The 12,353-nt window shown below is 39.9% G+C and overlaps 1 protein-coding gene across 4 annotated transcripts in view; it reads right to left on the bottom strand.

The window, feature by feature from the left end:
- The window catches only part of SPTBN1 (spectrin beta, non-erythrocytic 1), a 211,195-nt gene that overhangs the window by 186,452 nt on the left and 12,390 nt on the right, over positions 1 to 12,353 (bottom strand). The window contains exon 1 of one of the 4 annotated variants that reach the window (XM_027555293.1): positions 7,857 to 7,908. The exons of the other annotated variants lie outside the window; for them this stretch is intronic. The gene's annotated coding sequence lies outside the window, so the exon portion shown is untranslated. Of the gene's footprint in view, positions 1 to 7,856; positions 7,909 to 12,353 lie in introns of those variants that run through there. 4 annotated transcript variants of the gene reach the window in all.

Raw genomic sequence — 12,353 nt, 5'->3', positions numbered from 1 at the left:
ACCAGGCTCCTCTGTCCATGGGATTGTTTAGGCACAAATACCGGAGTGGGTTGCCGTTTCCTCCTCCAGAGGATCTTCCTGATCCAGGGATGGAACCCATATCTCCTGCAAGTCTCCTGCACTGCAGGTGGATTCTTTACCACTGAGATACTGTGTGTGCTGGTTTTTAGTTCCATACACAATGAACTTCCTGTCTTTCCCTAATAATAAAAATTTTTTCTAATAAAATCTTCGATAAAACATGATTTTCCCAATAAATGCTTCCCAATAAACATTAATGCTAGTTTGACAGCATGAAGAAAGTGAACAGGAACTTTTATAATCTGTAGGCTCCCCTCATATACCTCATTGTGAAATGCATGACAAGTGGTCCCATTAAGGACAGGTAAGATGCCCCTCAAGGCTCAGGACAAGGAAATGGTCACAAGCAGACTGAGTGTTCCCACACAGTTGCAAATGCTTCACAAAAACTGTCACCCACTTAATGTGGTAATTTCAGCCCTTAACGCTTGAAGTTGTATGACTCCCCCTGGCCTCTCCCAGCTTACCTCCTCCTTATACAAAGGAGAGGATGGACTAAGGTCCACAGGGCCCAGCCTGATTCTGAAACTTCTGATTCTCTGTGCTCCCTTCAGTCTTCCTGACCGTGTACCGCAACCTAGCAGTAGTAGTGAAGTCGCTCAGTCGTGTCCGACTCTTACGACCCCATGGACTGTAAGCCCGCCAGGCTCCTCTGTCCATGGGATTCTCCAGGCAAGAATACTGGAGTGGGTTGCCATTTCCTTCTCCACTGCAACCTACAATGTAAAAACTCTGCTCCACCACAGACTCTCCTAACATCTGGCTTCTCAGCTGGCCGGTCCACAAGGATGGTCCACGGAAGTACAGCATTACCTGGTGGCTCAGACAGTAAAGTATCTGCCTGTAATTCAGAAGACCCGGGTTTGATCCCTGGGTTGGGAAGATCCACTGGAGAAGGGGGATCTATCCACTTCCATATTCTCACCTGGAGAACCCCATGGATAGAGGAGCCGGGTGGGCTACAGTCCATGGGGTCGCAAAGAGTCGGACACAACTGAACGACGAACACATTCCCTTTTTTCACAAGTCCCCAAAGGTGAGGAAATCAACACTCCTCTCTTAAAAGCAGACTTAAACCAAAGTTATTTTTGTGGAAAACCAACACAAGCATCTGAGGGGGTCAAACACCTTAAAGACCATAAGAGATGGCAGTCCTGTGACCTGGCCCGGGAGCAGCCTTTGGTAAGCAGTTATGTTCTTGTGTCTGTCGTACTCGCTGATACATTAAGCCTGACTCCGGTCACCCCCAGGCCATGTGAAAAATGGTTTCCAATGTTTATTTTTGTGACGGGTCATGAATGCTTTTTCTACAATGACAGTAAAATCAACAAAAAGGACAAAGCTAGGAATCATGGCTCCAAAGAAGCTTTTTTCCTCCTGCCTCAAATCCTCACAAGTCACCTTCAAAAGGCATATACACTGGTCAGGTCCTAATTGTAACAGGAGTGGGAAAGGGGTGGGGCGGGGCCTGCTGATTCAACTGATAGTGTTAAAAGTGTGTTTTCTGTCACGTAACAGCAATGGCCCTTCATGTCTTATCACTCACAAAAGGAAAAAAAAAAAACAGAAAATAAAAACTGAATTCTCAGCCTGGATTTCACATGATTTTTTTTCACAGAAACTGAATTCATTACTTAAAATAACCCATAAGCTCAACGCTCTGGGGAGTTAGTAATGATAAAGTTCTACTCACGCATAGTTATGAAACAGGAGGAGCACCTTCTCACCCGAAGTTTTACCACATGAAATTTACATTTCAGTGAAAACTTGCTTATTGAGATTTGTTACATTTGCAGGCATAAAATCCCTGGCAACAAGCATCATGTTTAAACTAAACCAAAGCCTTCTGGTTGAGAAATAAGTAATACCTCTTGACAAAACCTGTCTCTCTGCTTCTTATCAGAGCCCTCATTTCAGTAGTGTTGAAACTTCTAGAAAATTTGTATTGGAAAGTCAGAGGGAATCAAGAAAAATGCAGAAACCAATAAACAATTATATATGTTTAGGCCATCTGCTCAAACCAATTTAGGCTTTTATCACCACAAAGACGTGTGGTCACGGTTTGTTTACCTTTCTCTTTTCAATGGTATGTTTAGAACACAAAAGCAACTACATGAAAACAAAACCTTACAGATTCAACACAGGCATGGAATCAATAGACTAAAATTTTAAAACAACACTGCCTGTGATTTGACTCATAGTAGCAGAAATCAGACTCTTCAAACAATCAACTCTTCTAGCAAAGGATAAAAACAAAGCTTCTTCTCAGCATATGTAATAATTAAAACATGATTCTAGTAGCTTTGCTTTGTAGGAGAACAGAGTAGACTAGAGCATCCCAAAGTATATCCTATGAAACCCTGATCTAAGAGAAGCTATGAAAAAAAGAAAAAAGAATTCCAAAATCAGCGAAGTCTGGGAAACATACATCATTCTTCTTTCTACAACGCCTATTTATAAAGGCTCTGAGAAAGAAACCCATTACAGTCTGTTTCGCCTGGCATTCTCTTTTTAAATAACACGTTAACATACTGCAAAACTAGTACTTCGAAGAACTTGATAAGGAATGCCGAATTAGATCATACTACCTACACCATCATATACTATTGGTCAGAAACTTTTAATGCCCACACATACCCAATCTCTTCTCTTTCTGGTCACATGGGTATCCATATTACACTTGCCTTGCTCCCCTGCACCTGGGCAAGGTCATGTGACTAGTTCTGGCTACTAACTCATATGAACCCATCAGTCAGAGTTCTTGAGGGAGAAAAAATGGGGGAGAGCCCCCTGCCATCCTATGATGGGCATAGAGTATGAATGAGAAATGCACCTCTGTGTCACTGAAATTTTGGAGATGTTTGTTACTGCAGCACCAGTTAACTTGCCTAATACACTTTGTGGGGAGACGCGGGGGCGGGGGGTGGATTTTCTTAAATCAATGAGTTGACTTAAGAGACAAGATACATATAGAGATAGAAATATTTGAAGGATGGGAAGGTAGATACAACAAGAATGCATCTTTAAGAAGGCCACTTTGGTCTACAGAATCTTAAGTCAAGAACAAAAGATCAGTGAGCTAAAAGTAAATACCATGGCATGGACTAAACTGAAGTGGCCAAGTTTAGTTTGCCTGCAGTTTCGTTTGTTGGCACAGGTGGGAGTGAGAGCAGTAACATCACTCAACCAGTGCCCATACTGTGCCAGACTCAGAAACAGTGTACAGACTGCTACTTTTAGTCTTGATTCTGCGATAGTTGGTAGGTAACTTTTCACATCATCTCCCTTTCACATGAGAAAACGAAAACTGTACTAATTTGCCTAAGATCATACCACTAATAAATGGTATTTATAGAACTATAGGTGTCTATATTCTTTTTCTTATATTGCTAGTCTGAATTAGTAGAAATATCTAAATCAGGAAACTTAAAAAAAAATAATTTGGAGTATCATTACTCTAATGCACCTTGTAAGAATGTAAAAGTATTATAGAATCAAAAAGGCCCAAACTTTCAAATGAAAGACCTTGAGCTTTTAAAGAATAAACAGGATGTACTTATAATCAACATACTAACTGCTTACTAAGGATAACAGGCACTTCTCAAAAAAAAATTTATTTTTTAAAATTATAAAAGTAAGATGTACTCACTGTAGAACAGTGGAAAATACAGAAAAGCACTGACACAAAAGCAAAAATCACAAGTCATCCTATCACTCTCCCCTCAAAATTAATATCTGCATTTTTCTTATCTCTTTTCCTTTGTTTTTTTCTTTTTTTCTTTGTTTTTCTATATAGTTGGAATCACATCATATATAAGGCTGTGTTCTGCTTTTTTCCCCTTATTTTAAAAACTTTTCCATGTTATTAGGAGGTTTTCAATAATAGTATTTTTATCAGTCTAATAAGAACTAATAGCTACTTATTTGCCAGGTATTAGACTAATCGCTTCACTTATATTAACATACTTAATCCTCACAGTAACTCTCCAAGGTCTGTACTACAACTGACCCCATCTTACAGATGAGGAAACTGAGACAGAGTACGGTTAACGACTTGCCCAAGGTCACAAAGTGAATCCATGGTAGAGTTGGGATCCAGACCCAGGCAGCCTCTGGGTGAGCACTCTAAACCACTATACTGTACTGTCTCCATAATATTCCTTCCTCTTATTTACCAATGACACACATCTGGGTTATCACCATTTTTTTCTAATATAATAATGTTACAATAGACATTTTTATAGGCATCTGAAGCAGTATTTTATCTAAGCCTATTCAGACAGCCAAATTCTTCCCATTTCAACAAGTTCAATTTATTTTCAGCTGACAACAGCTGTAGAAACATCTAAGGCAGCTAGCATTTCATAAACCAACTCATTGCTCCACCTACCCCTGGTATGAACTTCCATGTGGTCCTCACCTGTCCACCCCACTGCCATCTACAGCAGATGTCTGTAATGTTTCCATCTGCCTTCACAGGGCACAAAGAACCAATTAAAACCATGGGTCTGTTCTATGCATCTCCCAACATACATAAGCAAATGCTTGTAAATTTTTATGTCTGGAATACTTTAAATGCTAACCTTATTTGTTCCTAGTCTTATAAGCTCTGACAATACAAGGCATACAGAGAGAGATAAAATGCAATATGCATGTATAAAATTGAAACGAATAATTTTCTAATTTAGACCATAACCCAGAAAAGGGATATTCAAATACTTTCCTTTTCGCTTGCTTTTCACTGTTTACAGAGAATAACTGAACTCTTCTGCCATATTAAAGGAATGATTTGAAATGAAAACAACCCAAAATGGAATCTCGCAAGCAGATCAGACTATGGTGTACATAAAAAGGGAAGGTTGCTGGCTCTGGCTCACATTTCACACCTTCTGAACGCAACTTACCAGGAAGGCTATTCAAGAGCATGTTTTAAAAGACACGGAATGTGTAAAAGAAGGGAAATGAAAAAACTAATTTAAAAATTTAGAAATCATAAATTTTCCAATATGTCAACCATATCACATAGAGAATTCATTTGTCATTTAAGAATTAAAAAGATCAATACTTCTGAGAAGTATCTCCACAATTTCTACAAAACTTTTTCATGTTGTAAAAAAACCAAAATGTTCTTCAAAGATTCTGAAACCACCTAGAAAAGCAACCCTAACTCTATTAACCAAACACCTAAGAATTATTAAGTATCTGCCTCTGTATGAGGCACCTACATAGAGCCAGAAATGATGTCTCTATACAAGGAGAAGCCCTCTGAAATAAATGTAAGATACTAAAAGTGGCAAAGCAAAATTCAAAATATAAATCTGAAGATGGCAACATAAAAAAAACAAAGCCATTTGCACGGTCCCCTAGAAAGCTATAAAACTATTACAATTAGTTCTAAGTCCAGACTTCTAATGGCTTTTAAATTAGAGAATAATTAAGATATCTGTTAAAACAAACCTTTAGAAAATTCTTACTAGGAACTTGGTTTGTATATAAGCCCTTTAAGATAAAGTTCATTCACTGTTTTCATATTATATTTAACATCGAAATCCTCCATTTTTATTTCCACTCAGTAATCCAAATATTGTATCAGAAAATTTCATCTTCATAGAACCCAAACTGATAGGTTGTTCAGATTATCCACATGGGCAGCCCCCTGCCTTCATCCAGCCCCCTCAGCTCCCCCATATGTGCTGTTCATGTCACCATCAGGCTCCAAATGACCTGCACAGCAAGACTGCACATCTCCGCCCCACACCCACCTTGTTTTTATCATGTTGACTTAAAAAAACAAGACTTTCAATTTAAAAAAAAATTGAAAGACTACAGTTACAAAGCACATCAATACACGTAAGAATCAGGTACTGCAGACAAATGGCCAATGAACAAAGTCAAAAAGTGAGTAATCAAAGAAAAAATAAACTTTGCAGGTCGGACACGAGGGAGCAACTTCACTTTCACTTTTCACTTTCATGTATTGGAGAAGGAAATGGCAACCCACTCCAGTGTTCTTGCCTGGAGAATCCCAGGGACGGGGGAGCCTGGTGGGCTGCCGTCTATGGGGTCGCACAGAGTCAGACACGACTGAAGTGACTTAGCAGCAGCAACCAATGCCTTTTGCTTTACTTCTGCAATGTTTTAGCATCCAACCATCAATAATTCATATCCAAATGATTATCAGATATATAAAATATAGGAGTTTTTTTTTTAAACTTCAGGGTCCCAATTTTCATTCAAACCACAAAGACTGCATATTTTGCCCTGAGTGGAAAAGGTGGGGTAGAGGATGCTCCACATGAGGTCTCATTAGTCCAGGGAAAACCACTCAAGATTTGATGTTACACAGAAATATTTGCCTCCATATCATCACAAGATTTAAGATAACTGGAACAAAAAGATAAATCAGTAAAAATAAACCTTGCTAAACTAAACATGAAAGCCACCACCTCTGTTTCACTTATTTGCTCAAGTGAAATGACAAGTTTCAAGATATTTTGTTAAATGGTGGCTATTTTAAGACAGGACAAAGACGCATCAGTGCTCGTCACACAGCTTGCTCCTAATCTTGGCAGTTCTCCAACACATTCCAACTTTTTATGCACAGTTTTGCTGGAATCTCACCCCACTTAACTTTAAGACACACTAAGTAAAATGTTGCCACATTACACAACCAACCTGCCATTTATTCCCATCGGTTCACTTTGCCCAATGACAACAAAAAATCAGACCACCATCTGCGTGGATGCAGCTAAATCCACATGATCTAATTCACATGGGTTCCCAGAAGATGGATCAGAATATTATTCAAACTGGGAGGAAATGCTGTGTGACAGTGTTCTGAGGAAGGCTGATTACACACCAGCCCAGGAGGAGAATTGATACTGTAGGACAAAAGCAAGTTCAAACCCTGACTACAGATGTTAGACCCCAGGCATGCTGCCACTGCCTACATTTTGAGGCAGATTATTAATCAGAGTGTATTTTAAAGGATAATCTCAGTATTTAATGAGTCCTATTACCTCCATAAAAAGAATGATTTAACATAGCATTACATCCTCTAAGTCAATGTACTCTCTAATTGTTCATATTTGGCCAAAAAAAAAAAAAAAAAGTCCTCTTCAAAAACAAACTGGAATGGTTAACCACACACTGTTACATTCCATTCTTGCTAAAAAAAAAAAAAAAAATTTAATTAGCACATTTGATCCTTATGCTCTGCACAGCTGCACAGCATTCCAGTGATAGGCCAGCTATCGACACAGGCTCTACATGAAATAACTACTCACTTCAAAAGTTGAGAAGACTGTGAAGCAGTTCTCAAGCATGACCCACTAAAGATATATTTATTCCATGGGAACAAGTTCATTTCTACAAGGGTATATAGTCCAAAGGAAATCTATACTATAATTTAGATTAAAATATTCATGTAAATGTATACTAACAAAATCATCCTTCAGAGCTGGAAATATATATTTATAAATATATGCATATAAATATATATAAAACTCAACTGACAGACAAGAAACAGTCTTCCCCATGAACAAGACAATAAATTAGCCTGATCTCTAATTAAACTTTCATCCTTTCTGAATCAGAGGAGATTTTCAGAACTAGGATGAAAGCTGATGTTCTTACTGCGAGGAACATATACTTCCAAAGCAAAACAATCCTTTCAAAATGAGAAATCACCCTGATTATCAGGGAAACTCAGGAACTCTTTTAGCAGCGGATGCCAATGTAAAACCAGCAAACACACACACACACACAAAACCCACCTTAAATAAAACAGAGAATAAAACACAAAGTGTGCCCTGGTTTCTCCTCTGCTCAAATGGCACACAAATGTCTCTGCTCCAGGTTCAGGGTGCTTCCTGGACTCCGCCCCAGGAGATAAGATGGGTATTTAAGGACAGCTGGCAGCAGAGTTGTCAACCTCACTGTGAGAAGGACCAGACCCCTCTCAGAGAAGTCACCCGACTGATATCGCTGACCAATACCTTCTAAAACAGTGTCAGGCATGCTCACCCAGTCAGAGGGCCAGACAACGCTACATTCCAGCCTCCTGCTCTCCCCACCCTGGGGTACCAGGGCCAGGCTCTGGGTGCTGTCTCCGCTCAATGCCTCCCCTCGTGTCAAGACTCAATGTCTGTAGCTGCCTGTAGGTCAGCTGAGATCCCTCCCAGCTCCATGCTTCGGTCAGCCCAGGCACATTAACCATCAAGCATTTGGCCACCCTCAAAGAAAATGGTTCCCATCAGTTTGGGAGTTTCTGAAGAATTCCTCATTTGGAGAGAGTTAAGTTCACACAATGTATCTGAGTTCCATCACCCAAACTTGCTCCATCCATCTACTCACCCCCATCCATCATTGGGCCCAGCTCAGATCTCCCCTCTAAATTGCACAAGGAGCTACCACTGGCCTTAGTGTATAAACACGGGAAGAAGGTCATTTGCCACTTTTCCTTGGGGCCAACCAACCCAAGTGTGAACCACAAAGAACCTCACAGAAATTGATGGCAAAGGCTTTCTTTCTCTTCCAATGAAAGGGCATTTCTCCCCTCTTCCCACACCCTCATTCCCTCAGCACATGAAGAAATCATTTTACCACCTTCTTCAGGAGTTCAAGAGGCCACCTACTAGAATTAAGGCACAAGAGAAGCACCAGCGAGTCATCCGCATCACATCCATCCATCGGCTGCCCCACGACTCAAGGAACAGGTCTGCATAATCAAGTATGCAATACTGCCTTTTCTCCTATAAATAGATTCTGGATCCAAAGATAGAATTCTCAAGAGTTCAGCTAACAGAAAGACCCTAGGAAAGCGGAGCCCTACTGTGTGCCTTCAACAGCTACCACCAAACCCAGCCCCGTAAAATTTATTACATTTAAAACCAAGATTATGATAACCACCTCCATCCTATCCACCACACTTTCTAGGGTAGCTGTTTCAGACCCTGAAATCTGAAGACAGAAATAAAATCAGTTGTTGTCTGAAGCATAGAGGGATCTCGCTCAAGGGAATTCATGCAACTCTGATGGGAATTCCTCTCAAAACAAAACAGAAAGCACACATTATCTAATGAGAACTTGATTTCTGGTACTTTTCCACTGTAAAACAATTTTTAAAGAAAGTATCTATAATAAGCACATGTGGGGTTCTCTAAATCTTTGCCATTTTCCTTAACACCTTCACCACTAAAACAACTCGGGGAAACCGACAGTATCCATAAGCCACAGTTTTAAATGTGAACAGTAACAATAAGATATTATGTCCTGTCATGCTTTGTGTACAAACTGGAAAGGTGATAAACACCAAGGGATGATTTAGACTGTGAAAAATTCACATACTGAGCTTAAGGTCTGAGAATTGATCTTCATTTATGAGATGAACAAATATGTACAGAGGGAAAAGGGGTTTAAAAGACAAACATCAAAATGACAACTGCATGTTTCTGGGGTCACCAAATGGAGTCAGTAACTTTAATTTTCTTCTTTGTGTTTATGTTTATTTTCCATATGCTCTACAATATTTATTATTTTGCTAATAAATATTATTTTGAAATTTAAAAAAATATTTATTGGGCTGCATTAGGTCTTAGCAAGAGAGTTCCAGAAAAACATCTACTTCTGCTTCACTGACTAAAGCCTTTGACTGTGTGGATCACAACAAACTGTGGAAAATTCTGAAAGAGATGGGAATACCAGACCACCTGACCTGCTCCAGAGAAACCTGTATGCAGGTCAAGAAGCAACAGTTAGAACCGGACATGGAACAATGGACTGGTTCCAAATCGGGAAAGAAGTACAGCAAGGCTGTATATTGTCACCCTGCTTATTTAACTTATATGCAGAGTACATCATGAGAAATGTCAGGCTGGATGAAGCACAAGCTGGAATCAAGATTTCCATGCTCTGCTATGCTATGCTAAGTCACTTCAGTCGTGTCCGACTCTGTGTGACCCCATAGACGGCAGCCACCAGGCTCCCCCGTCCCTGGGATTCTCCAGGCAAGAACACTGGAGTGGGTTGCCATTTCCTTCTCCAGTGCATGAAAGTGAAAAGTGAAAGCAAAGTCACTCAGTCGTGTCCGACTCTTAGTGACCCCATGGACTGCAGCCTACCAGGCTCCTCCATCCATGGGATTTTCCAGGCAAGAGTACTGGAGTGGGGAGATTTCCGTGAGAAATACCAATAACCTCACATATGCAGATGTCACTACCCTTATGGCAGAAGTGAAGAGGAACTAAATAGCCTTTTGATAAAAGTGAAAAAGCAGAGTGAAAAAGCTGGCTTAAAACTCAACATTCAAAAAATGAAGATCATGGCATCTAGTCCCATTAGTTCATGGCATCCAGTCCCATTAAAATGAAGTCGCTCAGTCATGTCCGGCTCTTTGCGACCCCATGGGCAGTAGCCTGCACCAGGCTCCTCAGTCCATGGGATTTTCTAGGCAAGAGTACTGGAGTGGGTTGCCATTTCCCTCTCCAGGGAATCTTAGATGGGAAACAATGGAAAAAGTGACAGGCTTTATTTCTTGGGCTCTAAAACTGCTATAGATGATGACTGCAGCCATGAAATTAAAAGACGCTTGCTCCTTGGAATAAAAGCTATGACCAACCTAGACAGCATATTAAGAAGCAGAGACATCACTATGCCAACAAATTTCCGTCTAGTCAAAGCTATGATTTTTCCAGTAGTCATGTACGGATGTGAGAGTTGGACCATAAAGAAGGCTGAGCACCAAAGGATTGATGCTTTTGAACTGTGGTGTTAGAGAAGACTCTTGAGAGTCCCTTGGACTGCAAGGAGATCGAATCAGTCAATCCTAAAGGAAATCAGTCCTGAATATTCATTGGAAGGACTGATGCTGAAGCTGAAATTCCAATACTGTGGCCATCTGATGAGAAGAGCCAACTCATTTGAAAAGACCCTGATGCTGGGAAAGACTAAGGGCAGGAGAAGGGGACAACAGAGGATGAGATGGTTGCATGGCATCACTGACTCAACGAACATGAGTTTGAGAAAGTTCCAGGAGATGATGAAGGACAGGGAAGTCTAGCCTGCTGCAGTCCATGGGGTTGCAGAGTCCTACATGACTGAGTGACTGAACAACAGCAAAGGTCTTCACTGTGGCACATGGATCTTCACTGCAACACAAAGACTGTTACCACATTTTGTTACTATGCAGGGATTCTCTAGTTGTGGCACCAGGGCTGAGCTGCTTCGTGGCATCTGAGATATTAGTTCCCCCATCATAGACTGAACCCGGGTCCCCCACACTGCAAGGCAGATTCTTAACCACTGGACCACCAGGGAAGTTCCTGACATTTTAAAAATTTTTATTTTGTGGTGACTTTACGCTAATTTACATTTTTTTGAAAGTATATATTCTTCATAAATTGTTCAGAAAAAACTATGCATACTGCATAAATTAGTAGACACTGTCAAAAATTCAAGGATTCTAAAAAGGTGGAAAAAATGAATATTTTAACTTTTAAGACAACTGTACTATCAGAGCACTGCCATGCTACAGGTTAAAAAATACAAAGGAAAATGTTTAAACATCACAGAGAAAAATAAATAAAAATTGTCTTAAGGAAGAATCTAGGTTTTCCTTCCCCTTTAAATAAAAGGGGAAAAAAGCCCTAGAGCAGAATAAAAATATGTATTGTTCCACCCCGAAGTCTCTGTATAGCTGGTGAAGAACATTCCAGAAAAATGTGTAGTCCATGAATATTTAGATTTGGCTTTGAAGCAAACATACCTGGACAAAAATTATCCTGAAACAGCCACCCAAGAGGGTAGGAAAACAAACAAAAAAAAATTTCATCCAGAACCAAAGGCTTGGCCTTCAGCCAGAGGATGCTCCTATCACGCTCCCCTGTGGCCCAGTTTCTACATCTTTTCCCACACTCTACGGAAATGGCAAGGCTCTAACAAATTGCATATTTAAATGAGGAATGGAAAAATCTTTTCAAAACTTCAGCATTCTTTACACCTTCAGTACTATGAATGCTGCATTTCTGAAAGCCCCAGTAGAAACAAATAGGGCATATATTTAGCCAATTAATTATTTCATTCATTAGTCTTTATCCAGCTAAAATGAGGTTTGTTACAGGAAGTGTCAGGATGTTCTTGATAAAGGCCAAAAGTTTATTGCTAAGTATTTTCCAAAATATGCAGAGATGAAATTAGAATTCCTCCACAATCCCATACCCAGAGATAATCAATGTTAGACTAATGAACTTACTAAGCAGAGACATATTTTATTA

The sequence above is a fragment of the Bos indicus x Bos taurus genome, chromosome 11 (genome assembly GCF_003369695.1).
Source record: "Bos indicus x Bos taurus breed Angus x Brahman F1 hybrid chromosome 11, Bos_hybrid_MaternalHap_v2.0, whole genome shotgun sequence".
Taxonomy (NCBI): Eukaryota; Metazoa; Chordata; class Mammalia; order Artiodactyla; family Bovidae; genus Bos; species Bos indicus x Bos taurus.
This window is presented reverse-complemented; position numbering and strand designations above follow the sequence as displayed.